The sequence below is a fragment of the Callorhinus ursinus genome, unplaced genomic scaffold, assembly GCF_003265705.2.
Source record: "Callorhinus ursinus isolate GAN/ISIS: 27379988/994484 unplaced genomic scaffold, GSC_fseal_2.0 scaffold2, whole genome shotgun sequence".
Lineage (NCBI taxonomy): Eukaryota > Metazoa > Chordata > Mammalia > Carnivora > Otariidae > Callorhinus > Callorhinus ursinus.
Window position 1 is genome coordinate 71388360 of NW_027397064.1, and position 27549 is coordinate 71415908.

The following is a 27549-nucleotide window of genomic DNA, read 5'->3' on the forward strand; positions in this document are numbered from 1 at the left end:
TCTACGGCTAGTACCTGGCACATAGCAGGTGCTCAACAAACATCTGAGGGATAACGAAAATAATGCCTAGACTCCCTTTCCTCGTGACTTTGCTTGCTGTGGTTATCCTAAGGGCACAATAAGGTAATACTCCCTCCATGACTGCTTGGGCTCATGAGTTAATGTTTGCAAAGCACTTTGAACTTCTTGGGAAAAAGAATGGTGTTTTTGTTGGCACTGTATCATGTTTGCAGTGGCACATGAATTACTCCTCCTTCTCTTCCTCCAGGTGCTCGCACGGTGCCCTCCCCCAGCTCTGTGCCAGGCCAGGATCTCGCCAAGGACAGCTGCATTGCTCCTCCAGCCACCTAGAGCCCTCCAGCCCTCCAGCAGAGGTAGGGGCAGAGCAAACACTGGAAAGATTTCTCTCAGGCCTCCTAAGAGACTCCGGGGAACTGGAATTTGGGTGGATCCTAAGTATTCTTAGAGCAACTGGGATTGAGAGGGATACAGCTTCTTGGCCCACCATGGAAGAAGCTGTTAGGTTAGACAGGCCGATCTGCGAGGCCTAGATTCTGAAGGAGAACTAGAGGGCATCATACGGGCAACTGGGAGTGTGTGCTAGCACAGGTGGTTTCTTTTGTGTATGTAATTTTGTTTACGTTGGAATGATATCCATTTTTTTCAAGGATTTTATTTATCCGACACAGAGAGAGCACAAGCAGGGAAAGCGGCAGGCAGAGGGAGAGGGAGAAGCAGGCTCTCTGCAGAGCAAGGGAGCTCGATGCAGGGCTCGATCCCAGGATCCCAGGATCATGACTTGAGCCGAAGGCGCTCGCTTAACCAACTGCACCACCCAGGCGCCCTTTTGTGTATATAATTTTAAACACATAATACAAAGCCTTGACTAGTAACTGGCAGAAAATAGTTTCATTACAAGGAACTCCTAAGACAAGCCCGATTGCTTTTACATGGGTAAAACTTTCAACTATTAGTACTCTTTTCTCCATAATTTTTAAATATTCGATAGTGGCAAATAAAGGGGTTCTATTTCACAAGAGATACAGGCTTCAATGTTTTCCAATGTAATTTATGACTACAAAAATTGCATTTATTTTTAGAAACTCAATAATTAAGCAGTTCAAGTTTGATTTGGGAAACAAGAGTTTTTGTTTTTGTTTTGTTTTGTTTTATTAAGAATGGCTGTCCCTTATGACCAAATTCGAGAAAAAGAGGTTTGTGTTTTTTTCAGGTTACAATGCATTGACTTTCAGCTGATCACACAACAAATATCTCAAAGTAATGCAGGGAGAGCTGGTTACAGGCAGAATAACCAAACTGACCATCAACGGCAGCTTTTGCCTTAAAGGCAGGAACAGGTCCTATTTTCCACAACGTTGAAGTGACTTGTTTTCCAAACCAACTCATGAAGTTTCCTCTGTGTGTGGAAAATTTTCCACGATGTATATTTATTTTTTTCCATGATACACATTTGTATGCTTGTTTCTGTACATGTAGCAAATATGTTCTCTCTCTATATTATTCCTAGGGCCTGGAAACGAATGTTAGGTGGACAAAAACTAACCTGGTTCCCTGTTAAAAAAGAACACATAAACAATGACTGTTTTGCTTCAGAGAAGAATCTCAGGTAATTCTGGTTTTAGTTGACAGCACGAAGTTAACCAAAAGTCTTACATTTTGTTTTAAAAAAATATGGCAGGAAACTTCTCTCCAATTAAATTAGGCTCATTAATCTGAAAACAAACCCAAGCAGAGGATATTTTATAGTTATAGTAAAGCAGCATTTGAAACTCTGACAGCTTAGTGTACCCATAAAAGCCACATGTGAAACATTTATCTGGGAGTGACTCCAGATAAGAAATGGTTTCTTTCTCTACTTGATTCATTATAAAATGAAGAATCCTGATTTTCCATTTGTTTGGAACTTGAAAATCACATAGGCGTTATTGACTTTTTATTTTTTCCCCCCTCTCTTTTTTCGTGAGGTATTTGATACTAGGCAGTTTGCCCAGGTCCTAAAATAAACAGATGGCGTCCCCCTTCAGGAAAGAGGAGGAGGGCAGTATGAATTAGGGAGAGATCAAATTTCTTTTTCAGAACGTTAGTGTCCTGTGGTATTGCAGGGGGCTGTAAGTTCATGTAGAGAAGACAGCAGGAAAACTCGGGTGCCCCGGCTCAGAGACCAGGAGGAGTCACTGTCTGAGATTTGCCAACCAAAGTTCTATGGTAAGTTTGAATTTGGAATGTGTGGGTTGATTCTCATTTTGCATTATTTTCTTGCAGTTGGGAGGGGAGGACGTGAACAAGTTTTAATGAAGTGTTATATATTAAGATAAATAAAATATTGAGGGAATTATTGCTGGGAAGTCCTCATTCAAGTGTTTAATGAGTAAGCCGATTGGCTCTTTCCGGTTTCTTTCCTAAATATCTTGGACTTCTACTTTTTGTTACTCAGTCTCTCTTTTTTGTTTCTGTTATTCTTCTTACTAGAATTCTACTTTTTCTGTACTAATGGGGGTCAGTGGATTTGGTGGTGGGAATGTCTTCTGTAAAGGCAGATGTTGAGTTTGTGACAACCCGACTATTTTTGGTCATAGCCGGAAGGTCCAATAAATACAGGAGTGTGACATTACAGCAAGGAAAAGGGAAAAGAGAAGAGAATGGACTAGAAAGTTGGAAGTTCTTATTAAGAGGAAAGAAAAGAAAGAGCTGGTTAGGAGCCAAGTTTAAGTTGGTTAAGCACTGGGGCTCAAGCCTGATCCCGCTGTGATAAAAACAGTGTAAGACTGCTCATGGAAATTCACCGTGTGTGTGTGTGTGTGTGTGTGTGTGTGTGTGTGTGTGTGTGTGTCTCCTCAGCTCTGTATCATCTGCAAAGAATAAACAATCAAAATATTTATTGAACAAAAAAGCTATCTCTTTTGGTAGCTGCGACAAGAAAAAAACGGTCAGCAAACTAGTTGCTCTCAGGTCCTTTTTGTGTGATGGGCCTGAAGAAGGTAAGCAGAACTCAGACAGAGGCAGCCGAAGCTCACTTGAGTAAGTTGCAGCCAGAAGGCGAGCCGTGAGCAGATCACCAAGTGTTCCCTCAAATCGACATGATGGCAGTCACACTTTTGGGTTAGACCACCAGGGGTCAGCGCATTGTCACCAGGAAAGCTTTGTTAGAGGACACTGGGTGTCAAAGGTACAGGGCCTTGGATCTCAAACTTTTAAGAATGACAAGTGTTCGAGTACTGGTTCCTGGGTCTTACCTGTAGTGATTCTGACAGGAAGTCGGGGTGGGAGGTGGGGGAATATCCCTGGGAACCTTCATCTGGTAAAAGATGGAGGTATTGAAGGACCTTACCTTTGAGAAAGATGTGTGGTGTTTCTCTAGCTTGTTAATCTCATTAGAGGACTCTTGGTTCTGATGCCACCAGGAGCCTGGTTCTGAGAGAGACTCACGGCAGCTGAGATGAAGAGGCAGTGCCTTTGTCACACAGACCTGGGTTTGAATCCCTTGTGGCTTTGCACAAAGTGCTTTTCTTGTCTGAAATTCAGGTTTCTCCTTTCTAAAAGAGGACAGCCACATGTCTACCTCTGGGATTTACAGAAATAATGCACACAAGGCGCTTAGGAGAGTGGCACAAAATAATGCAATTTGTAAATACTACCACTTGCGGTGGGGAGAGAAGGGAAATGTCAGTGCTAAGCCCTCTGTGGCCAGGAAAATGGTTTGGGGCAGACAGAGCTAAGGTGTGACCAACCAGGAGGCTAGTTCTTGGATCTTGAAGATAGATCGTAGACTGGAAAATGCATAAACATGAGGGTGGGAGACACACTTTCTCACCATTACAAATGTTTCCCAAGAGGGGTAATAAGCAACCCAGATGGCACAGTTAGTTGGAATTGTCATTGATCCCCAAATAGTATTTAAGTCAATAGTTAATTGATTTTCCTCAGGGAAACCTTTATAAGAATTTCTACAAGGGAACAAAGTGAAATGCATCAAATTCAGTGATTTGTTCATATCTGCCACCCACTCCTCATGGAAGGAGTAATGAATGAGGAGAAAAATGGAAAGGAACAGGGACCACAAATCATAAGGCTGTAATGAAATGAAATCCTTTTCTGGTAATTCAGTGCGATGTCAGGTCATACTGAACCGGCTGGCTCGCTTGCATCTGACTGTTGCCAGGTACTCTCCCAAGATGAAGCAGGAAAGGTAGAGGAAGCAAGCTGATACCTTAGTTAGGTGCCTTTCTTCAAAGACAAAGATAAAATTTAGAGGCACTTAAATGTATGCTGTGACTGAAACAGCCAACGAAGTAATGGATGGGGGGTATGAAGGACCGGTGGGGGTGGGATGCGATCACACTGTCCCTAGGCAAATTAGTTAGGCTCTTTGGACTTTACTTCCCTCCCTAGGTGCCCTTCTGATCCTGATGCACTGTGATAAGGCATAGATGGTGGGACAAATCTCAATGCCTTCATATTTTCACCTGGGAAGTAGTCCCTAAACTAGGGTACCTAAGTTATTGCCAAATGCTAGCTATTTTGAAGATTTTTGCTTACTCTGAAATAGAAATTTTTCAGTGATTTTCCATAAACCCAAATTTCAACTTAAATATATTTTGACCAGTGCTGTTATTTCTCTGGATGCTACTGAGTATCTTCTCAGTAAATAACCATGATAATGCATGATAAGGACAAATAAGTGATGAAGAAAGAAATGCTAACAGTAGCTACCATTTTTTGAGCACTTATGATCTCCTAGGTATTAGGCTTGGTATATTTCCTCTTTGATCCTTATACTGACTCTGTTAGGAGGCATCATTGTGGCGATTTTCTATGAGGATTTTAAGAAGTCACAGAGGTAGCAAATAGTAGAGTTGGGATTTGAATCCAGGTCTTTCTAACTCTAAAATCCATGTTTCTAGTCCTGTAATATACCATAAATCTGCTATTCTAAGTGCATTCGTAGTAAGCCTATAGAGTTTGCTCCTTGATTCAAGGTCTTCCATTATTCAAAAATACAATGCAAACTATGTGTATTGTCCTCCTTTACTCTTCACTGTGAGCACTTTAGGGGAGTACTTTTCCTGACAACAATATCATATACTGATATATATACATGTACATATATATATATATATATTTTTTTTTTACTTTGAGCAATGAGTTTACTGACTAGTCTGAACCTGCCTGTGGGCATATACATGAAAGTAACAATTTTTTCTTCTCCAGTTACTTAAGCTTGGTCAAATTTCCTTTTTCCTTGGGCAGATACCATGGTCTTTGTTTTTTCTATAAAAAAATGACAACAAAACACAGCTGACTCTGTGTTATAAAAATTCAATCTCAATCCAATTTAAAAGTATCTCCTTTGACATCATCCAATCATATGAGGTCTTAGAGTGGAAGGATGGGCTGTGGTATGTCTCTGGGATACCACTTTTCTCTCCCTCTCCCAGGCTACTACAATTGGGGCAGGGAAGAAGGAGAAGAAAGGGACAAGTTTCTCACATTTCATGCTGAAGTTTTCATCCTTCCTCTAGTCAAGATTCTGACGCTTTCTCTGGTTAATGTTGAGTGGCGGCCTGAGGCCTGGGTATGGTAGGCATCCACATGACAGTTTTCAGAGTGCCCTTTGGGGGCCTCTCGAAATTATTGAGAGGGGAGGTCGAGCTCCAGTAAAATCTTATCCATGTAACACCCACCCTTCCCCAACACTACCACCCAGCCTCCTGCTGCTGGGTCAGCTCAGTCAGCAGCCTGCGCTTGCTCATGGAATATGACAAGGGAACACGAACTGGCTTCTTCCCCTGAGTTTGCTTGCAAGTTGCCCCAGCGCTGTGCCCTCTCTCCATGGCTCTTTTTTCCCCTCAGTTCCAATAGATACAGTAAGTGAACTGGCAAGGCCACTGCCTATGCAGATGTCAAAGTTAGCCAGGACACGCTGGAAACCCCTTCCCACAGCCCCCTGCCCTGGCTTGAAGAATGCTTCTCTGGGAGGCCCCTGCACTGGGCTCAGTGGTGACAGGTGTGTTCTTGGGGAGTGGATGAAAAACCAGCAGAATCACTCTCTTCCTCCCTTGTCAAGGGCGCCTCACAGCTCTGAGGACTTGCTGCTTCTCTTTCCCTGCTCCAGTCTTGCTTTTAGACTTCCCTGGAGAAGGGGCGGGGCACCGTTTGGGGTGGTCGTTGAGAGCAGCAGAGCCACTTACTTTTCCCTCAGGGAGCCTGGAAGGACATGGACGCCACACTTGTTCTCCAGTTTCTTTATCCCAATATTGGGGCCCCAAAGGTTCATTGCGGGGTGGCAGAAAATCTTGCACTTAACAACTTTGTTACATTTGGGCACTTCTGGGGGCAAAAATTAATTGATATAAAATGAAAAACTTCTTCTTCGTAGAAGGCACTGTCGAGAGAATGAAAAGGCAAGCCACAGACTGGTAGAAAATACTTGCAAAAGACATATCTAAAGAAAGATTGTTATCCCTAAAGTGCAGAGAACACTTAAAACTCAATAATAAGAAAATGAACAAACTGATGAAATAAGTGTGCAAAAGATTTGAACAGACTCATGATCAAGGAAGATATACAGATAGTGGATAAGCGTTTGTATGATGCCCAATATCATATGTCATTAGGGAATTGCAAATTAAAACAACAATGAAATACCACTACGCACCCATTAGTACAATGAAATCCAAAATATTGACAACATCGAATGCTGGCCAGGATACGGAACAACAGGAACTCTCATTCATTGCTGGTGGGAATGCAAAACAGTGCAGCCACAGTGGAAGACAGTTTGGCAGTTTTTTACAAAATTACAAATACTCTTACCCTAAAAAACAATGATTTCACTCTTTGATATTTACCTAAATGAGTTAAAAAAAAACTTATGTCCATAAAAAAAACCTGCAGAAAGATGTTTATAACAGTTTTATTCATAATTTTCAAAGCTTGGATGCAACTAAGATGTCCTTTAGTGGGTGAATAGATAAACTGTGGTATGTCCGCACAATAGAATATTATTCAGTACTAAAAATAAATGAGCCATCAAATCATGAAAAGAAATGGAGGAGCTATAAATGCATATTACTAAGTGAAAGAAGCCAATCTGAGAGGCTACATATTGTATGATCCTAACTGTATGACATTTTAAAAAGGCAAAACTATGGGGACCGTAAAGAGATCAGCGGTTTAGGAGGAGGGAGGGATGAGTAGGTAGAGTGCAGAGGATATTTAGGGCAATGAAACTAATCCGTACGTATTACAATGGTGGATACATGTCATTATGTATTTTTTCCAACTCACAGAATGTACGACAGCAAGCGTGAACCCTAATGTAAACTGTGGACTTTCAGTGATAATGACGTGTCAGTGTAGGTTCAATAATTCTGACAAAGCCCCTGGTGTGGGGTGTTGATAATGGGAGAGACTGCGCATGTGCAGGGGTAAGAGGTCTGTGAGAACGCCATACCTCCTGTTCCGCTTTGCTGTAAACCTAAAACTGCTCCAAAAAGTGAAGTCTATTAAAAATTAATTTATATTAAAACTAGTCTTTAAAAATTTTTTTAAAAAGATTTTTGTTTATTTATTTGAGAGAGAGTGAGTGTGTGTGAGAGAGAGAGAGCAGGAGTGGGGAGACAGGCAGAGGGAGAGGGAGAAGCAGACTTCCCTCTGAGCAGGGAGCCCGACCCGGGGCTCAATCCCAAGACCCTGGGATCATGACCGGAGCCGAAGGCAGACTGCTCAACCGACTGAGCCACCCAGGTGCCCTATTAAAACTATTCTTATAAAGAGTCACAGGTAGCCAAAATAGAGAAATCTGCTTTCCAAAAGGATAGCAGATTTCTTCACATCTGTGTGGGACCAAGTAATCTGTTCTATGTTTGTCCATCCCTTGGACAGAGAATGCCTAGCAAATGATAGATGCAGTTTCGTCTTCTACCTCCTCTCTGTGTTTTATGCTAGGAGATGCTGATTCTGAGATGACTGGACAGCAGCACAGGTGGAGGGGTACAGACACCTCTTCCTGGAAGCCTTCTCCTAGATAGTGCAGCCACCTCAAGTCTGCAGAGAACTCTGCATCAGTTATGATTCTGCATGATGTAACTCTACAGTGAGTCATTATTACCTAAAAAAACGACAGCTGGGATTCTGTTTTCTTAGAACACTCTTTTCTCTGTCCACGACTTTGGTTGGTCTTTAGTCGGTAGAAGAAGCAGAGAAAGACAAAGCTGAAGCTGTCAAGTCAGACATGGTATAGCTCTGAGACATTTAGTCAGTTGGGCAAAACTGGCATTTCACTCCTGTAGTATCATTTCACGTTTAGTGTGGACATCCATTTTGTGCCGTGGTCTCTCAGACACCTGCTATCCACATAAGATGTCACACACAACTAACGAAGAGTTAATATTTGGCATTTTCCTACATGTATCTCTAGGTGATGGGGTTATAAGTGTGATTTTAAATTACATTTATGCACTTTCTGAAAGTTGTTCTTATAATGAATATGCATTGTTTATCATCAGAAAAAATAAATCTATTTCCATATGAAAACTTGGATTACTCCCAAGAAAAGCAGATAGAGTAGTTACGAAAACGTTGAAAGATGAGGGTTACACGGGCTTGTCCTGTTAACATAGAAGAAGGACAACAAATAGCCTGCACTTCTGTGGCTCTCTGTATGTGCCCAGCACTGGTCTGAGCTCATTATTTTACAAACTAATGTAAGCTTCAGAACCTCATGAGGGAACTAATATTGGTATGCCCATTTTACAGAGAAGGAAACTGAATCACAGAAAGGCCATAACCAGCCCATTGTTGGATAGCTCGTCAGGGGTAGAGTTAAAATCTGAGAACAAGCACTCAGCTTAGCTTAGCTTAGCTTTATCACTCTGCTGGGTTACAAAAAAACAAAATAGTAAGAACAACATTGAATTAGCTAAAGATCAGAGCTCTTAACATAACAAAAATAAATAGACTGGAAATAGAATATAGAAAAGCTTAATAGGAAAAATGAAGCACCATAAATCAGTGAAACAGAAGGTGGGTAGTTTCACAATGCTATTTGGGGAAAGTAGTTATTTAGACTTTAAAAATTCAGTTTAGCATACCCCCCTCCATAAAAATAATTACCCATTTTATTCCATATAAATTCAGGAGTTAAATAGAAATAGTTAAGCCAAAATAACTTGGAGGAAACATAGATGGGTATCATCTGATCTCTGGATGAAAAAAGATTTTCTAAACTTAAAAGCAATTAAGAAAAATCACAGAGGAAAATACTGATGGATAAAATAAAAATTTTCTGTATATCATAAGACAGGAAAAAGAAGATAAACAGTGAACGTATTTAAGAAATTGAAATTTTTCATACATACCTGTAAGAAGACCACAAAGGAGGAATGGAAGTGGCTAGGAAATATTAAACATACTCTCTAATAATACAAGAAAGACACATTTTCAAAAATTCAATTTATAGCAAAAATTAGGTGGCATTTTTCACAGAGCAAGTTTTAACTGGCAATAATCAAGTTTGTCAGGAGCTCTGCAGGGTGGATGGATGGTTGCCTATACAACCTTTCTAAAAATAATTTACCAATACCCACCAAAAGTTTGAAAACAGCCATATTTTCCAAATCAATATTTTTATATAAGGATTTATCCTAAGAAAATGGTTATGTGGACAAATATTTATGTTCAAGTTTTCATCACATCATCATTTCTAATAGTGAGATGTTAGAAACTACTTAATATTTAATAAAATTGGATTAGTTGGTAATAACTGGAAAATATGGCATAGCTGTAGGGTGGACTATCCCACCACAATTAAAATCATGTCATGAATAGTTCTTAGGGAGAAGAGAACATGGTTATTAGATAGCACTTTATTTATTTATTTATTTATTTATTTATTTATTTTAAGGATTTTATTTATTTATTTGACAGAGAGAGACACAGCGAGAGAGGAAACACAAACAGGGGGAGTGGGGGAGGGAGAAGCAGGCTTCCCGCCGAACAGGGAGCCCGATGCGGGGCTCGATCCCAGGACCCTGGGATCATAACCTGAGCCGGAGGCAGACGCTTAATGACTGAGCCACCCAGGCGCCCCTAGATAGTGCTTTAAGTGTAACAAAAGAGGATACATAATTATTTATGTATCCAGTTAAAAATAATAACAATAAAACAGGACTTGAAAGATCATGACAAATGTTCACCATGGTTATAAGTAGTGGTAGGGATTTCTATCTCTTACAGAGAAAGTAAGAGATTTTTGCCTAAAACAGAGGTAATAATGGAAAAAAACCTTATTTTCAATAAAAAATAAGAAGTATAGGGGCAATACAGAGACAAAGGAAAAAGGGCAGATTATTGAAAATGGTGAGAGACACACAAATATGATCTTAAATCAAGGATGACGGCAGAGTGGGAGGAATTCTAGAGTGAATAAAAATAAAAACCATTAACACTCTTGGACAGCCCCTTCAAAGCAATAGAGTCAATAGAAAAACCGCAAGGACAGTTGCTTCTCTAAGTGTGGGAAGAGCTGCCAACCCATCTCCTGGGATATGTTGATAGAAGCCGGTTTTTCTCTAAAACAAACCAGTTCTCTGCCCAAACTCATGTTTTTACAGATGTCACGTAGATTCTCAATGTTACCTCTAAAATGTCTGGCTAAGATGTTTTCAAAGGAATGAGTCTTGGAATTCAGTCTGTAGCATTTCTCTTTAAGTCTGTGAACTTTCCAATTCATGCTCTATTATAAATTGGGGAGGGGTTCAGCAACAAAGGTATATGTAATTGGTCTATTAGCTTTTGCCTTCATTTTTCTACAAATACACACAGAACTGTCCAGCTTTTCCCACTGTCATTTCAACTGGACTTTCTAAAATGTCTTAGAGAAATTTGAAGCTCTGATTATTTTCTCCAAACGCTTGTCTCTCCCGGGAAGTTGGACATATCTATCTCTTGTAGGCTCTGCTCCTTGTCCAGGAGGATTTATTTCCCTGCATTTTTAGTTCTCATCTTGACCTCTCTTGGTTCCAGTCAAACTCTTCCAGAATTGGGCCCTAACATGCTTGTCTTCGGCCTACCGGATCCCTGGTCCACACTCAAGTTGATGCTCTCAGTTTCTGTCTCCTCAAATTACTCTGGGATCTCTTCCTATGATTCCCTTGCCCTAGCCTGCCTACCACCGCCTAATCCCAGATGTCCAAAGTGAGTGGCTATGTATGTAGGCATGGTAGAAAAGAATGCTGTTTTTTCATTCCTTTTTGGGAGGTATCAATGTATTTGGTTCAAACATGAATGTAATCATTTCTAATAAACTTGAACAGAAATTAGGTGCATTTCAAGCTGTATTTTCCATTGAGTCATCACTGAGCTGTTTTATATAGAGAACATTTTTTCTCCCTTCTCTTAGTAATATCCTGTGGGCTTCTCCATCAGCCCACAATAGGAGATTCTGGCTGTTGGATCTCAAAAGGTGATGTCACCGATTCCAGGGCCTGAATCATCATGGCATGTTCATCGTGTCACTGCTTTGCTCTGTGGCTCCAAGCAGCTGATGTGTGTGAATTCGCACTCTGCCATGCTCTCTTTCTTTCCTCACTCATCACTACTTTCTCTCTAAGGGCAGTTTTGGCTGTCACCAAACACTGTCACCCAAGTGCCAAATTTTCAAATGCCTATTTATAGGAACATCTTGTCACTTGGGCCAGGTCGTCTTTCAGCGAGCACATGCCTACTGGTAGTATAGCTGTGATTTTAGCTGCTGTTTTGTAAATATAGGTCAGGAACAGAATTGTAAAATGGTAGTCTAAAATCAGAATGTCTATAGGTAGGTTCAAATGCCTGTGGAGTCACTCAGTCTCTTCAGAAGTGTGGAGCCTGTTTAGCCTGGGATTGTACTCCACGTCACATAAGTCCCTTTGTTTCCTGTTAGAAATCCTGGTGCTATTAACCTCTAGTGGTAACCCTGCCACCGCGTCTATCTCTAGCATTCAGTAATTCGTTTAGCAAATCTAAGGAGAGCGCCAATCGCCAGGCATTGTGGTAGGTGCTAGAGACACAAGTGAAAAAAAGTTGAGACCCTGCCCTGAGGGAGCTTACAACCTACTAGAAAATATGGAAAAGAAAGAGCCAGTTAATAATATGGTGTGGTAAGAAAAATCCCCCATGCTGTAAGACTATGAGTTCAAAAGAGGGATGCTCAGAATGGCTTTGGAGAGGGTTGGTCAGGGAAAATTTCCTGGAGAATCTGGAAGAATCCTGGAGAGTCTAGAATCTGAAGGAGAGAGGCAAAAACTGTGTGGGTGTGATGCTTTCAGGTCCCTCCTCCACGGGAGGCACCTGCATGATGCGTGTGACCCAGGCACACACAGGGATTCCAGAAGCACCAGGGTGAGAGGGCAGTAAATCATGCAAACCAAAGTTGGCCAGGCTCTGGGAAAATAACAACCATTAATCTCTGGTTCTGGGGATGTCTTGGTTTGTTAAAATTGGGGGTGTTTTCTCAGTGTTACTAAATACACATTAAACAAAAACAATATATAAATGGTGATTTCTTTTTTGTGAACAAAGATCTTAAATGTGTCTTGCTAGATACCAGGGTTCTTCTGGTGTCCGACTACAGATCTAACTTTCCTGGAAGTTAGCGTGAGGCCCAGACTGAGCTCTGAGAATGGACCCACCTCGTGAATAACCCATTCGAGAAGATCTGTGTGGGTAAGGCTGAAGCGATGCTGCCAGTTCCCCGGGATGCCCTCTATAAAGTTTTCTTTGTTCTCCTCAGATTCTTTGAACCTTTGTATCCTAACGCTTGCCACGATTGCTCTTCAACTTGGTCTGCCTGTGGTGTCCAGGGTCTCCACTTAACTCCTCCCTCCCCCTCATTCTTCCTGCGGCGTGCCGATGTCCTCAGTCATGTTATGACTACCCCCCCCCACTGCTATTACTTGCACAACTACAACAACCACCCCCACGGTTTTTACTACTACTGCTATTTGTACTTCTACTCCTCCCACTGCTGCTACTGCTAGTAAACTACTACTTGTACTACTACTACTATGACTACAGCTCTTACAGCAACAGCCACTACTTCCACTACTGCTTAGACTCCTACCACTTCTACTTCTACCTCTCTTCCTACTACTGCTATTTGTACTTTTCAAAGATTTTTAAAATTTATTCATTTGAAACAGAGAGAGAGAGAGAGAGAGAGAGAGAGAGAGAGAGAGAGAGAGAATGAACATGAGCAGGGGAGGAGCAAAGGCAGAGGGAGAAGCAGACTCCCCGCTGAGCAGGGAGCCCAATGCGGGGCTCAATCCCAGGACCCTGGGATCATGACCTGAGCCGAGGGCAGACGCTTAATGACTGAGCCACCCAGGCGCCCGCACTTGTCTTTTCTTATAAAGGCACTAATCCCCTCCCAAAGGCTTCATCATCAAATACCACCTCATTGGGTATTAGGGTTTCAATATATGAATTTGGCGGGGGTGGGGATGTAAACACGCAGTTCATAATCCAAGGCAAACAAAGGGTCTTCTTGGGGGCAAGTGGGCCTCATTAGAGGAGAAACACAGTCCGGAGGGCTCCAGAATCAGCAGTCAGTGAGGAGCCCTGAATACTCCATCCTGATACTCCGGGAGTGTCCCTGGGCGTTCCTTTTCTGTTTTGTTTTCTTTTTGTTTTTGTTTGTACTGTCTGCTGAGTGTTGGTTGTCATGGGCTTAGAGATGTTATTTCTTGGCCAAAAGGATAATCTGAGGTACTGTAGTTGAAACCACCCCTCTTGGGGACAGGGAGAGAGGTGCCTGGATTGTCAGATCAACATTGTTAACATCAGCAATTCCTATGTAACCCTGCAAATATATGGACTCCTTGACATACTTTACAAGTTTTATTATTTTTTAAAAACCACTTTTTTATGGAAAAAATTTACGTATTGTAAGACTACATAAAATAAAGAACACATAAACGAATTAAAACGTTTTTGTCTATGCTAGGTGAGGGGCTGTGTGCCTGTGTGCACTTTAACAAATGGATTAGAAAGTGTAGAAATTCCTTACTTAGAGGTGATGAAGATAGAGCAGGTGTCAAATTGGTCTTAATCAGACCGTTGAAGAGGCACTTTGAGTGATGGAGAAAGAGGTATGGCCTGTGTGGCTAAGAATAGAAAGTGCGTTCAGCCTCAGGCCATGAGTTAGTGGGGCTCTCTCTCTTGTTGTTTTGAAGTAATGTCAACCTCAGTAGACATCTTCTCCCCGACTTTACTGAGGTAAAATTGACAAAATTGTAAGATATTTAAAATGTATAACACGACGATTTGACATATGTATACATTGTGAAAGGGTTTCCCTCCTTGAGTTAATTATCACATCCATCACCTCACCTCTTTACCCCTTTCTTTGGTGTGGGAGAACATTTAAGTTCTGCTCTCCTGGCAGATTTCAATTACATAATATAGTGTTGGCAGCTACAGTCGCATGTTATATATGAGATCCTCAGGCCTTATTCATCTTAGACTGAGAGCCTTCTTGTTGAAGCACGCTTTGTGCTAAAGACCTGTGATAAAAGGGTACTTAGGAGATAAAAAAGAGAATCATGGACTCATTGCTATCTGAACATGACCTTCCTTTCACTTCCTTTTCCAGAATGTTACCATAGACAGAGACAATGAAAAGCAGGGGAAAATGGTCTGGAGGAGGGCTGGGGATGACTGGGGTATCACACCAATCCTGTGTACAATGACTATTAGTATCAGTTTTGCTGGCAGCTTGAACCAACTTTCAGAAGTCCCTGCTAAGTGCTGCCACCAAATCTTTGTAGGTGATGCCTTTCCCCTTCGAGAACTTCAGACAGAGCTCATTAGGGATGCTTCGTGTCCCCCTCCAGCCCCTCCCTATGTGTCAGCGAGAACTCCGAGTATGCAGTTTGTACAGTTTGTATATTCATTACAATTCACGCGGACATTTGTTCACATTCACCACCCAGTGATGGAATCAGCAAGATTTGTTTGTTACATAGTCATTCTCTTGGCTTATTTAATTTTATCCCTGTTTACACTAAAAGGGATTTAAAGTGGCTACATTTTAGTAAAATTGAATAAGTTGGCTCTTGACCACATTTAGCGTGATTTCTCTTTTCTTTTACTATTTTTGTTGTTGCTTAATTCATTGTGAGCGGAGAGAGTTCTCTTGCATTTGAGAGGCTGGTATCATCCCTAAGTAAGGAAAGGAAAATGGAGTTTTAAAACTGTGCCTGAAATGCCAGAAATTTGGAAGAGACGAAACACTGGATTCATAAGAAAAGACATCAAGCCCCGCCACCTTTAAGGAGCTGCAATAATAGTTCATCTGTTTCTAAGATACTGGGGGAAGTTAAATCAAACAGGAAACAACAGAAGTTTCTGAGTCAGAGAGGAACTGCTCGTTACTCATTTGACTCTGCAAGCCTGGTGATGATGCTATTGCCCTGAAACACACAGCACTCAAGATAACTCACTGTCGATTATGAAAATACTATGGTGATACTCTCGCATCATGTCCTCTCATGGGCAACTTCGCCTTCTCCATTTCTTTTAGAGTCTGCCAACCCTTCATACCTCGAGAACTAGACTGTGTTTTCACAAATGGCTTAGAACATGGGGCACTCTCAGGAAGAAGAAGTTAACTTAACCCCCTCTATCTTTGGGGTGACCTCCCCCATCCTGTGTAACTCAAACAGGGAAACTACACAGGAGAACAAATGGAAAGATCAGTGTTCCTCTGGCATAACTGAGATGATGCCCAGCTTCTCAAAATACAGGCTAAAACTGAACGTTAGATGTAAAAGTGCTGTAAACACTAATCTTGGCCTCCTGCGATGGCAGTCGTCTGTAAGACGCAGACAACTTGTTACACCCGAAGAAAACCGTGAAGGGGAAGCCAAATGGGGAAGTGGGATGGAAGGTTTTAAGTGAGTGGTCTCTTCACATTTTAGAAAAGGCGTAAGTCAGTGTGGCATTGGCAGAAGTCACACTGTAATCACTGCTGTCATATGCTCTCTCTTGTAATGTACCTAAGAATGCTGGTTCCTTTTTACCCTTTAATCTCCATACGAGAGAGAAGGTCTCTCTTCCTAAAGCAACAGTCTGATTATTCTGTCCACACGCCACAGCAACGCTCAGCAGCTCAGGAATGCTTGGATCTTTGTACTCATGTTTGTTGAGGGCTTCCTTGTGGCAGGGACTTGTGCAGTGCTTGACTATCCACGGAACCCTAGAAGGCTGGTACCTTGTCCTACAGAGGTGAACACTGAGGCAGAGAGAGAAGATGAAGCTCTTCCCAATAGCTTTCATTGTTTCATTGCATTCAGACCCCATAAGGTGCATGTAGCACTCATTTATCTGCCCCCCCCGCCAGCTTTATTGTTATTTTAGACACTTAAACTGTTTTTGAAGTTACAGAAGTATGTGTATAAATAAGGCAAGGCTTAAAACATACGCAGAGATGGACAAAAAGGAGTCTTCCCTCCCTTACACCCAAGGGCTACTCCACAGAGGTAACTACTATTAATTTTAACGTATTCAGAAATTGCCTCTGCATAAACCAGGATGTACACACATAGGTGTGCACATTCATTTTCATCTGTGGCTCTCTTAAGGTCCTTGTGTTATACCTTGACATATTATGGTCATTTGTGAACATGTTTATTTTCCTAAATTGACTGTAAGCGCTCTGAGGTCATGCTATGCCTGCTGTTCTGGTTATCTATTATGAAGTAACAAGGGCTCCCAAGACTTAGAGGTTAAAACTAATGACATTTTTTTTTTTTTTTTTTTTTTTTTTTTTTGGTCATGGATCTGCAATTTGAGCAAGGCTGGAAGGGGACATCATCTTTGCTCCACTCAGCATCGGTGGGGATGGCTCGGAGGCTAAGGCTGGAATCACGTGAAGGCTCACTTGCTCATTTGTGGGTGTTTGTGCTGGCTTCCAGCTGGGACCTCAAGTGAGATGGTGGCCGGGACACCCACACATGGTCTTTCTGTGGAGCTGCTTGGCATCCTCCGAATATGGTGGCTGGGTTGCGTACATCCCAAGAGAACAGGGCAGAAACTATATATTTTTTAATAATGTACCCTTGGATGTCACAGAGCCTCATTTCTGCAGTAGCCACAGCCTTACCCAGACTCAAGGGGTTAGAATGTATAGGCTGCCTCTCAAAAATCACATTGTAAGGAAAGCGTGTGGGATAGACTATATCGATGAGGCCATCTTTAAAAAATACAACTTGCCTCAAGTAACTTTTCATGCTAGGCTCATCCCTCTACTGTCCTGATTTATCTCATAGCTTTGTATATAGTAGATGCTCAATTAATGTCCACGAAATTGAATTGTTGAATCCCAGTTAGGAAGAGGAAGAGGAAGAAGTTTTCTGCACGGAGCTGGGCTAACGAGGGTGGAGAGGTGGTGGCTGGTCCTCGTAAAAATACTTCCCCATTACCTCAAGAGGAAGATTCAAGCACAAAATCTCACCAGAGACAATTGTTAGGGGTTGCTGAAAAGGTGTTTATAAAATGACTCCCCTGTGGTAACCGGCAGATGCCTTTGAGCTGTCTTCTTTGTCCAAAAGGCGTGTGAAAAGTGTCATTTGACTGTGCAGGAGAAAACGGGACTAGTGTTGTACTGAGTTTCATGTGAGCAGGTGCACTGGACCTGCATCCTCTAGCGACCACTGGCAGTGCATAAAGCCCTGTGCCTTTCTAGTGACGCTCACTGGAATTGCTCAAAAGCCTGAGCAATGGTTTGGCAGTGGTTAAATGAGGATGAAAGTGAAAGTCTGGGTAGAAAAGATGAGGCCCATGGTCCCGGCTATGTCCTGTTGGCTGTTAGACTCCGTGAAAAGAGTTATTATGGATGCCCATGAGAGAAAAGCCTGGACACGATGGTATCTCTGTTGGCCTTCTGGTACCAACACTAGGTCTATAACACCCACTGAGGTCTGGCATCAGAGAACACATCTCTTGACCAAGCAAAGCAGAGTAAGCTATGCATAGAGAGGTGTGGACACAAGAGGGATGTCCCTAGTCACATAATTTGTTTCAAAACCCATTCCTATTATGTCTTATTTTGTCTTTTTTGTTTCTCTGTCTTCTCCTCTGTCCCGCCCTTCATCCTCTCACACGTGGCTTCCTCATTCAGCTCTCTACCTCCTCTGCTCACTAGACATTGACATGTTTGTCGTCTCTTGGTGTCACATCACTCAAACCAAAAACCCCAAATGAGACCAGCCTGACCCCGGGGAATAATCTTTCTCCCACCTCCTGCCACGTTCACATGTACACCTGCAATACACACACTTGTAGTCTCCCTCATAGGGGTTTTAATTGGGGCATTCAAGCTCCAATGTTCTGCTCTTCTTCCTACCAAGGTCACTTGGTAGAGTGAGAGCATAGAATCATTAAGGTTCTGTGATGATGTGCTTACAAGAACTTAGGCCCAGAGATATAACTTTAAAAGAGTTTGTGCTCATATTTAAGTGCATTTAGAAAAAAATCTATCAGAGAGACAAGGGCAATATCTTTGGCCAAATGTTTCTGGCTACCTGTAGGAGCTTTCTGTCATATTGCCTACACTGAGTTCCCACCCATATGGGTACCCATTGTACTGTTTGACTCCATTTCCCCTTTAGTTTATTATTATTTTTAACATTTAAACTACTTTAATAAAACGTTACTTTTGAATAGGTCATTAAAGGCCAACCTTCAGTTGCCTACCAATCACTGTCCACATTCTTCCTCTATTGATAAGATTCACCAGTAGAGTATGACTTCTTGGTAACCACTGGGAGTTGTCTCACATAGAAAGAGGAAGCAACTGAAACAAATTCAATGACAGTCTTTGGATGCTCAGGTCAGATTCTCCGGCTGGACAGTAGTCTGAAGGGATGATCAGACTCGAATTATCTAGTGGAGTTCAAGACACATATTTAGGGTAACTTTCAGAACCATTGTTTTTAGAAAACTACAGAATCTTAATACTTGTTGACCTCCAGAAATGGCTTCTGTAGTGCGGGATAAAGAGAGAATTAGATTTCCCAATGCGATTTAATTTTTGGACCTCAGAGTTTGAGCTGGAATTTGCTGTTTGCTGGAGTTTGGCTGCAGTGGTGGCAGTGAAATTGGAGCCAGACAGTGGAGCAAAATCATTAGGCTCCTTACCATCACTGTCCATGGTATCATCATCCTTCCTATCACCCAGTAGGTCTCAGAGTTCAACTCCCGCTCCCATTGCGCCTTACATCTAAGAGTCACTATGTAAGTCCTATTCCTATCCTTCTGTGCTTCTGGCTTCTACTCTTTCCCCCCTTTCTCTATGGGCGCTGCTCTAGTTCAAGACTTTATTGCCCATTTCTAAGATTGTGGCATTAGTCAAACTGGACTTCAGCTTTCTCCCTTCCAATTATCTTATAATCAAGTCAGTCTTCCTAAAATTTCCATTTAGTTGACGTATGCCTCTGCTCAAAAAACTAGTGATTCCCCTTTGGTTATTGAATCAAGTCCGAAGTATGTAGCAGAGTTGATAGAGCACTCACCCACCCAGGCTCGGTAAGGTGTTTGGTAGCTATCTCTTACCCAGCAGCCCACTCTTCTGAATCACCAGCCTTGTTACCAGTCTCTGATCAATTCTCTGTGTTTTCTCCTCCTGACGACTCTCTTTGTACTCTCATCCATAAGCAGAATGTTGATTCTTCCATGACCACCATATCTAACTGTTGAAATTATACTAATATCTCTAAACTTGTCTTCCTCCTTCAAAGACAACCCCTGCCCCATCCCAAGGAGAAATTAATCCCTTGGTTTTGTCGTCTTGAAATTCTTTGTACCATTCTCTGTCTTTTATTCCGTGGAAGTTAGTGTGTTGATCTCTCACTAGATTATAGGCTCATTCTGGGCAGAGATGATACTTTAAAAACTTCAGCATCACTTTTCCTTAGCTTAGAGCCAGATATATAGTAGGCCTTTGCTAAAGGTTGTTGTTTTAAATTGAATTTTCACAGATTCTCTCTGGGGATAAAAGTTAAATTTAATCCAGACTATCAACTCAAGTTTTCCTCTATACAAAGTGTGTAAAGCAAGTGTGGTGAAAACGTATGATTGGTTTGTTTTCTTATTACTATGATTATATGTTCCAAGTTAAAAATTTTAAATATGGCCAAGTAAAGAATGCTTAAGGGATATAATCACTGAAGGACAATAGGGACGATAGGACTGTTTCCTCAAACACTGGGTGTACAGTGACTGCACTTGCGTGATAGAATTGATCAACTCTTGTAGATACAAACTCCCAATATATAGGAATACCAATAGTTGCTCACCAGACATGCTGACATGGGAAGTCCTTAAATATTTTGGTATTTATGCATATCTTATGCCTTTATTTCCCTCATCTCTTTTTAGAGGTGATTCTATTGTGTGGTATGCTTATGAGACATGAGACCACCAATGCGTCTTTCCATCTTCAACTACACTATCAAGATCCAACTGCTATGTGAGCTAGCCTGAGAATTAGGGTCACAGACAATTGCGTAGTAAAATTGCATAAAACTGCTATTTTTAAAGAAAAGCTGGTTTTGTGATTTGTTGTTCCGGATCTTTCTTCCCTTGCATTAAAAAAATGATCACTTTCAGAACTGATTCTCTTTGCACCTTGTAATAATATTTAGTTATCCTGTTTTCAGTTTTGAATAGTGCATCATTTTTCCATCACTACCTCCAGGTAATGTATACTTTCTTGGGGGTAATGTTATTCATAATGGACTTGCTTTTTCAGTCCCCACCACACATTTAACTATTTCTCTTGGGCACAGATCTTTTTTTTTTAAGCCAGTGGGAACTTTGGTCACAGATGAAATATGTGGCAGGAAGGGGGACATTTCCCACCTTCCTCTCTCTCTCTGACTCTCTCATCATGTGTAACAATGTTTTCCACTCCTCTGTAGATAAGAATCTTTTTGTGAATTTTCTATATTTAACACCAACACTAAATGCTGTTAAACAACATCAGCCATTCTCACCACATCCACCCAGATTAAAAGTGAGTCAAAGACAATTAGGTTACTCTAGCAGGAACTGTCATGCCACAAACTGATAATTTTTGGCAGTATCCTCCAGCCCTTATAGACGCAATGTGCTCTCTTCTGCAAAGAGACAGACTAAGGCAATTTCCTTTTTTACCCCTTAAAAAACTTTTTTTTAAAGAGAATAGAATATATTTTCTTTATTTTGCATTCTTGAGCCTTTGCTTGACTTGTTAGGGTGAGAAGGGTACTTGATGATACTCAGTTCTTATGTGTAATCACTGTATTTCATCCAACCCCCTTCCCTAGATGTCTTCCCTAATTTTGTAAAACTTCCGAAAAAGAGACTTCACAAATTCCTTGACGGTACATGCTAATGTCGAGTGGTCTTTCCTTTCTGGAAAATGTCACCTCAAGTAGTCACTTGAAGAGTAATAATAACCCGATTGCTCTTGTCTGGACATCTGAGGACGTCAAGTCTTGTCCTCTTTTAGTCAATTGAAAGGCTAATGTCAGGTCAGCTCTTGTGCTTTATCCAAACAGTGTCATTCAAGTCTTCGCTTCTTCCTGATTTCTTCTCTGCTTCTTCTTCCAAATATCCACAACTTAGGACAGGCTAAACTTGGGGCTTTCTTTACTCTAAAGTTAGTCTCCATATTTAAGTGTCTTCTTTATGAAATAAACCAAGTGGGGGAAGTTTGCTTTTCACTCACCAGTTCAACTCTGGCTCTTCTGGATAAGGAATTCAAGGCCCAAGAAGAATTACTCCTGTGACAAGTTTTAATAAAGGACATCCTTAGTCCTACAATTTGAGTGTTTTCATATGCATGGGATTAAACACTTGAGGACAGGCCATATATCTTTTCTAAATATTCAGCTGTAAATTACTGTTAAACTGATTTTAAAGCCCAGTGCCACCACTCCCTTACCCTGAGTAATTTTGTTTTGGAATTCATTTATTTCTTCTAATTTATTTAGAATAATTTTCTGTGTTCTAGGGCAAATCTAATACTGGATATGCCGACATGGGAAGTCCTTAAATATTTTGGTATATATACATATCTTATGCCTCTATTTTCCTCATCTCTTTTACAGACGAATTTCCTTATCTGTAATGTAGCAGAGGAAGGGGATGTCCTGAGGACATTTTTGCTCTAATAACATTTTTTTAGTTTTGTGACTTTAGGTGAACTTTAGTGTGGATAAAAAGGTGATTGGAAAGGACAGTGGGGTAGAAAGAGAAGAATTATAAAGTTAAAAAAGATTTGGGTGTCAGGCAGAACCATCTTCCTCCCTCTGTGAGAGTCTTCCCATAACTCAGGAAGAGTCTGTGACTTCTCCTCCTGCTGCTGCTTTCTTTCTTATTCTTTGTTTCCTATTTTCCTTCTCTTTCCCATTATGTTCTGTTTTCTTTTTCTTTCTTTCTTTCTTTTCATTTATTCTTCCAGAGGTAAAAAGGCATAATTTTCTAAGCAGCACACTTGGAACGTTTTGGGAATGACCACCCCAAGTTCTTATTCTTGTGTAGGCTCATATGGAACAAAAAGACTGTGGCATTGTCCGTGTGTATTTTTTACACTTCACTACTAGTATATTAAATTGAGTTTGCCTTTCCCTAGTTTTCCACCTGAGACAACAAAGGCTTTGGAGAGAGAATATTTATTAGAGCGCGAGACCCCTTGTGTAGGCATAGCCTTTTTCCTTCTCATGAAGAAACGGCATGCTAATTCAGCGTGCACGTTTAGTTCAATGGATTTTTATTGCTTTAATATGTTCATCTTATTTTCTAATGAAAATTCAGTTACCGTGGCTGAATCTATATTCTATTTCTTTTCCTACCCCATGTCAAATAATCAAGTACAAAAACTATTTTAGTTTATTTAACTTAAAAGAACAGGCAAAAGGAAAATCAGCATTTTATTTAGTGTTGTTTTATCTCAGACTTTTTACAGGTACCAGAGGAGTGAAATTTTTTTTTTTTTGCTTTCCTATAATTATGTTCTAGTATTGAGGGTTATTTTTTGTCAGAGTATATTTCTAGCAATTTGGTTAAATGTTGTAAATCAGTCAGAGTCTTTAAAAAATTTGTCCTGCCAAGACTGTGAAATACATTTCTACATATTCATTTTTGAACTGACGGACGGCTGACAGGCAGTAGGCAGCAGGATTGAGTACTGAACGACTCTTGTGTCAGGCTTCAGAAATCATAGCAGTCTGATCGGTAGCACATGAGAGGGAGTAGGAAAAGAGCAAAAACAGAAATACGTATGAGAGTTTAAAGTCAGAAAATAGCAGTGAAGAACTATTTTTATTAAGAGGAACAGAAAAATAGTAAGGTTAGAGAGCTGGAACATCAGATACCGTTATGAGCAAATGAACTGATTGTTTTATAGTTTATTGAAGAGTTACCTGCTATCTTATGCCATGTCAGAGTCTTAGAGATTAGCTGAAAAACCATAAAAATGGTGGAAGGTTTAGAAGGCTAGACTTATGGGGAAAGAAGAGAAGAAGTAAAGGAGGTTCTGATGATGATCTTCCAGTAAAAGGTGGTGCAGTTTGGCAGAAAGAACACTGGTCTGAGAAGTGGAAGGCCTGTGCTTTACTCTGTAGCTACTCCCAGGGCTCCACGTGTCTCTAGGCAAGTGGCTTCACCTCTTTGGTCAAATTGTCCATAGCAGTAAAACGAGGGGCATTTTATCGAGTTACTTTTAAGGTACCCCCAGCTCAAATTTTCTAATGGCTTTTCATCTACCAGGAATACAGAAGAAATGCGCAGAGTGTATGAGGTTAGCCTTGGTAACAAAAAATGTACAACATTTTTAAAGCTAGGGATGAAATAGTCATAAAGTTTGGGAAAATTTTATTCAATCTATGATGTCAGCATTTGGGTGCAATGCTTATCTTCTTTTCCTTCCCTTTGCAAAGCCCATTGTGTCTTGTTTATTCTTAGCAGTTTTCAAATACCAGCCGTAAAAAAAAAAAAAAAAGATAAAAAAAGAACGTAAATAGAAAAATTAATGCCAAGTACAATTTCTTCTGGGGAGTCCACTGGTTTCCTCTCAGCCTGCCCTACTTTTTTCTCAAAACTTGTTTGCATGCCAATTTTGTGTTTCTTTGCAAAAACCTTGTTAGAGTTTTTGCAAAAAAGTGGAGGCAAAAGGAAAAGACAGACAATTACAAAATTAAATAAAACTAGCAGACTACAACACTTAAAAGCAAAATAACACAGAATTACATTCCTCTCTGTACCTAAATCTGTCAGGCGCCCGTGGAATTAAGTAAATAATTAAGTTCTGCTTATTTGGGGACTGACAAAGAGGACCTCAGAGTTTGGTAAGCAAGGACTAGATGATCTTCAAAATCCCACTTAGTCCATAGTTTCCACGACATGATTCTTGCCCACAGGGAAATCACATTTCAAAAGTGGTGGAAAAGGGAAATTTACACTAAGCCAGGTGGTTCACTTGAAAAGGACTAAAGCCATATTACCTCCCAGTATGTCCCCAAACACTCCCAGAATTTTCAAGTACATTGTTTTTCCTGGGGAGTTCACTGATTTAGGCGGTTTGATTTTCCATTTGTTCCTTGGGAGAGTGAACCATGTTCCGAAAGCTAAACCATTAAGCAAGGGAGAGCAAACAGCAAGCAAGGGATACAGTGGAGAGTGACAAATCTATAATGGTGTGCACTTGTGAACCATTTACTCTTTTTTTTTTTTTAAAGATTTTATTGATTTATTTGACAGAGAGAGGGACAGCGAGAGCAGGAACACAAGCAGGGGGAGTGGGAGAGGGAGAAGCAGGCTTCCCGCGGAGCAGGGAGCCCGATACGGGGCTCGATTCCAGGACCCTGGGATCATGACCTGAGCTGAAGGCAGACGTTTAACGACTGAGCCACCCAGGTGCCCCAAGTGAACCATTTATTCTTGAAGGGAATTTTTACCCTTAGAAAAATTCAGAGACGTATGTTTAATAAAGTCATCAGTTAACAATTACTGGAAAACAAATCAAAGTTAATTGGGGTGAATATCATTGCTCATGTGATCCCTTCATTTTGGAAAGAATATTTCAAAAGCATTTTTTCTAAAATATCTACTAGAGAAGTCAACTAGTATACCAATTCTCTAGGCCAGGGGAAGGTGGGAGTGAATAGCCTGGCCAAAAAACCCACCTTGTAATCCCTGGTTCTGGGAGTAAAACCTTGAGTCTGTTTTCTAGAGTGATGAGGGAAGGAAACATTCCATTTTTGGCTACGTATCACTGTGGAATATGTACAGAATTTTTTTGCCAGGTGTATGAGTGAGACAAATATGTAACACAAACCAAGTTTGCCCCGTGATTGCTATTATTTAGGAGGATGAAATGCAGCAGCATGAGAAAGACCTAGGGAATATTAACAATCTACTTACAGGCAGGGAAAGTGCTGTCCTACACACTGATTATGGCGTTGAATATCGTATCAGAGATAGGAGCGACAGATCGATACAATCTGGCTTTTCCTTCATTCACTTTCTTAGCGTGTGGCTAGAAGCCAGTGATATATTTTGCTGTCTTTGTTCCTCACTCCACACGTGCTCTGGGAAGCAGTAGCGATGCTTTCTTTCCTTTCTTTGCTGAGCCATGATCAGTGCTTCTCTGAGGTCCTAGTGAGAATTTTAATCAGTCCTGGCCAGTAATTACTGTCTCTCTCCAGATGCATCTCGAATACAGACTTCATTTTTATTCTTCTCCAGTGTTACAGAGGAGGGTGGTGCTGAAATTCTCCGTGTTATAGAGCTTGTCGGTTGAAGTTGAACCACTAGCAGGGAAGACATGAAAATGCTTCCTTTGCTTTTTCCATTAAATGGCATATTTTTCCTTCCTTTTCTCTTTTCTGTAAAATGGTGACATCTTTTTTTTCTGACACGGCTAAACTAAAGCAGGTATTTTGGTGATTACATACACTTTAGTGTTCCCCCTCCATGATCCAAGAATTTTTAATATTTTTATCACTTCTACTTTACATTTCTTCTACTTGGTCTGAACAAAAGAAATTGGTCAAGAACTATGGCTATTTTACCATGTAGTGCATCCTTAAGCATGCCAACTGTTCTTCTACCACACTTCTGAGCGCCCCACCGAATGAACTTATGAGATAGCTTGAAATAAAATTCTTATTTTGAGTCATTTTTATCTGCTCTGACTCCCTCCATGTCACCTCAGAAACCTCCATGTGACATCCAATCAACTGAATTATCTGTTCTAAAAATCTTATTATCTCATTTGACATGTATTCGTTCAATTTTTGCTAAACTAGCATGTTGTTTAAGCCTATGAAGGTGACATATATAAAACGGGGTTCTCATCCTAATAGGAGGATGACTACTCAAATAAATATCTAGAATATATGGTGATGTGTCAAGGGCTGTGCGGGTGGGGCAGACACTAAATTTTATAGGAGTTCAGTAGTAGCAGTGAGGAATGCTGGCTGCCCTTATCAGGGAATACATCACAGAGGAGGTGGCAGTGGGGGAAATTTCAATGAATAGAAATGAGGATGGGATTTTAGAAAGAGAGGACAGTTTAAACAAAGATGCAGAGGTATGACAGTGCTAGGTGTATTCTCAGGAGGAAGGCTTTTATGTCTTGGGGCCTCAATTTATTTAGATTAAAAGTTAAGACTGGAAAATTAGGTAAGAATTAGATTGTGAGTGATTTTTAATGCAAGACTAAGAAGTCTAAACTCAAATTCAGTAGGCCTGTGCTATGACACAATTGGAGAGGAATAGTTAGGTTGGGAAGACTGTATATAGGGACACCAGGTGCATGCCTTTTGTTGTGTTGAGGGCTGAACCCAGGGCCTGGGCTTGGAAGAGGCAGATAGGGAGTCAGATGTTAGACATTCTAGAGGCAGAAGTGACAAAACATAAGGTTCAGGCAAGTAGAAAAAGAGAAGTCTGAGCCAAATGAAATGAGAGGCTGTGTTCTGCAGCCTCTAGGCTAGGTGAGTCTAGTTTAACATGTGTCCAGCATGGAGCACTGAGGGGCTATGTTGGGAAAAAAGAGCCCTAGCTGCACTTCCTCAGTTCTAATGCATATCTTTTTCACAGTTTACAATTCTGATATTAGGATGCTCCTTACCATCTATGGATACATTTAGGGTGGAAGTTTTCCTTGAAAAGTATAGTAAATCAATGGTACATATTGCGGTTGATGGCACCTTATCATCATGAAATAAGGTATAATGTGTATATTATTGCTGTATTAAGTTTCCCCTTCAAACTACCAAATTATTTCATACTCATTACACTTAAGCCAAACAATTCAGAAAACCTAAATTACATTTGAATAATAAAAACACAGTAAATATTATTCATCAAATACCTACATTGCCCAAAGTAAAGAATCACCGGGAGAATAAATCAACTGCCAGAGCTGTGGGCAGGTTATGAGTGTATTCATCAAATGCTTACTGAGCAGCTCTTATGAGGAAGTCACTCTTCCAAGTACTA

General features: G+C 40.8%; 1 long non-coding RNA gene across 2 annotated transcripts; it reads left to right on the forward strand.

Annotated features, from left to right (window-relative positions):
* The first annotated feature begins 279 nt into the window (after positions 1-279).
* LOC141374787 (uncharacterized) lies at positions 280-12722 on the forward strand. 2 transcript variants are annotated; one of them, XR_012381904.1, is made up of 4 exons: positions 280-374; positions 1529-1627; positions 2124-2226; positions 12604-12722. It is a non-coding gene; the product is annotated as an uncharacterized lncRNA (long non-coding RNA). The 2 variants fall into 2 exon arrangements; XR_012381905.1 differs by lacking the exon at positions 12604-12722 and adding an exon at positions 7969-8110.
* Positions 12723-27549: the final 14827 nt, after the last annotated feature.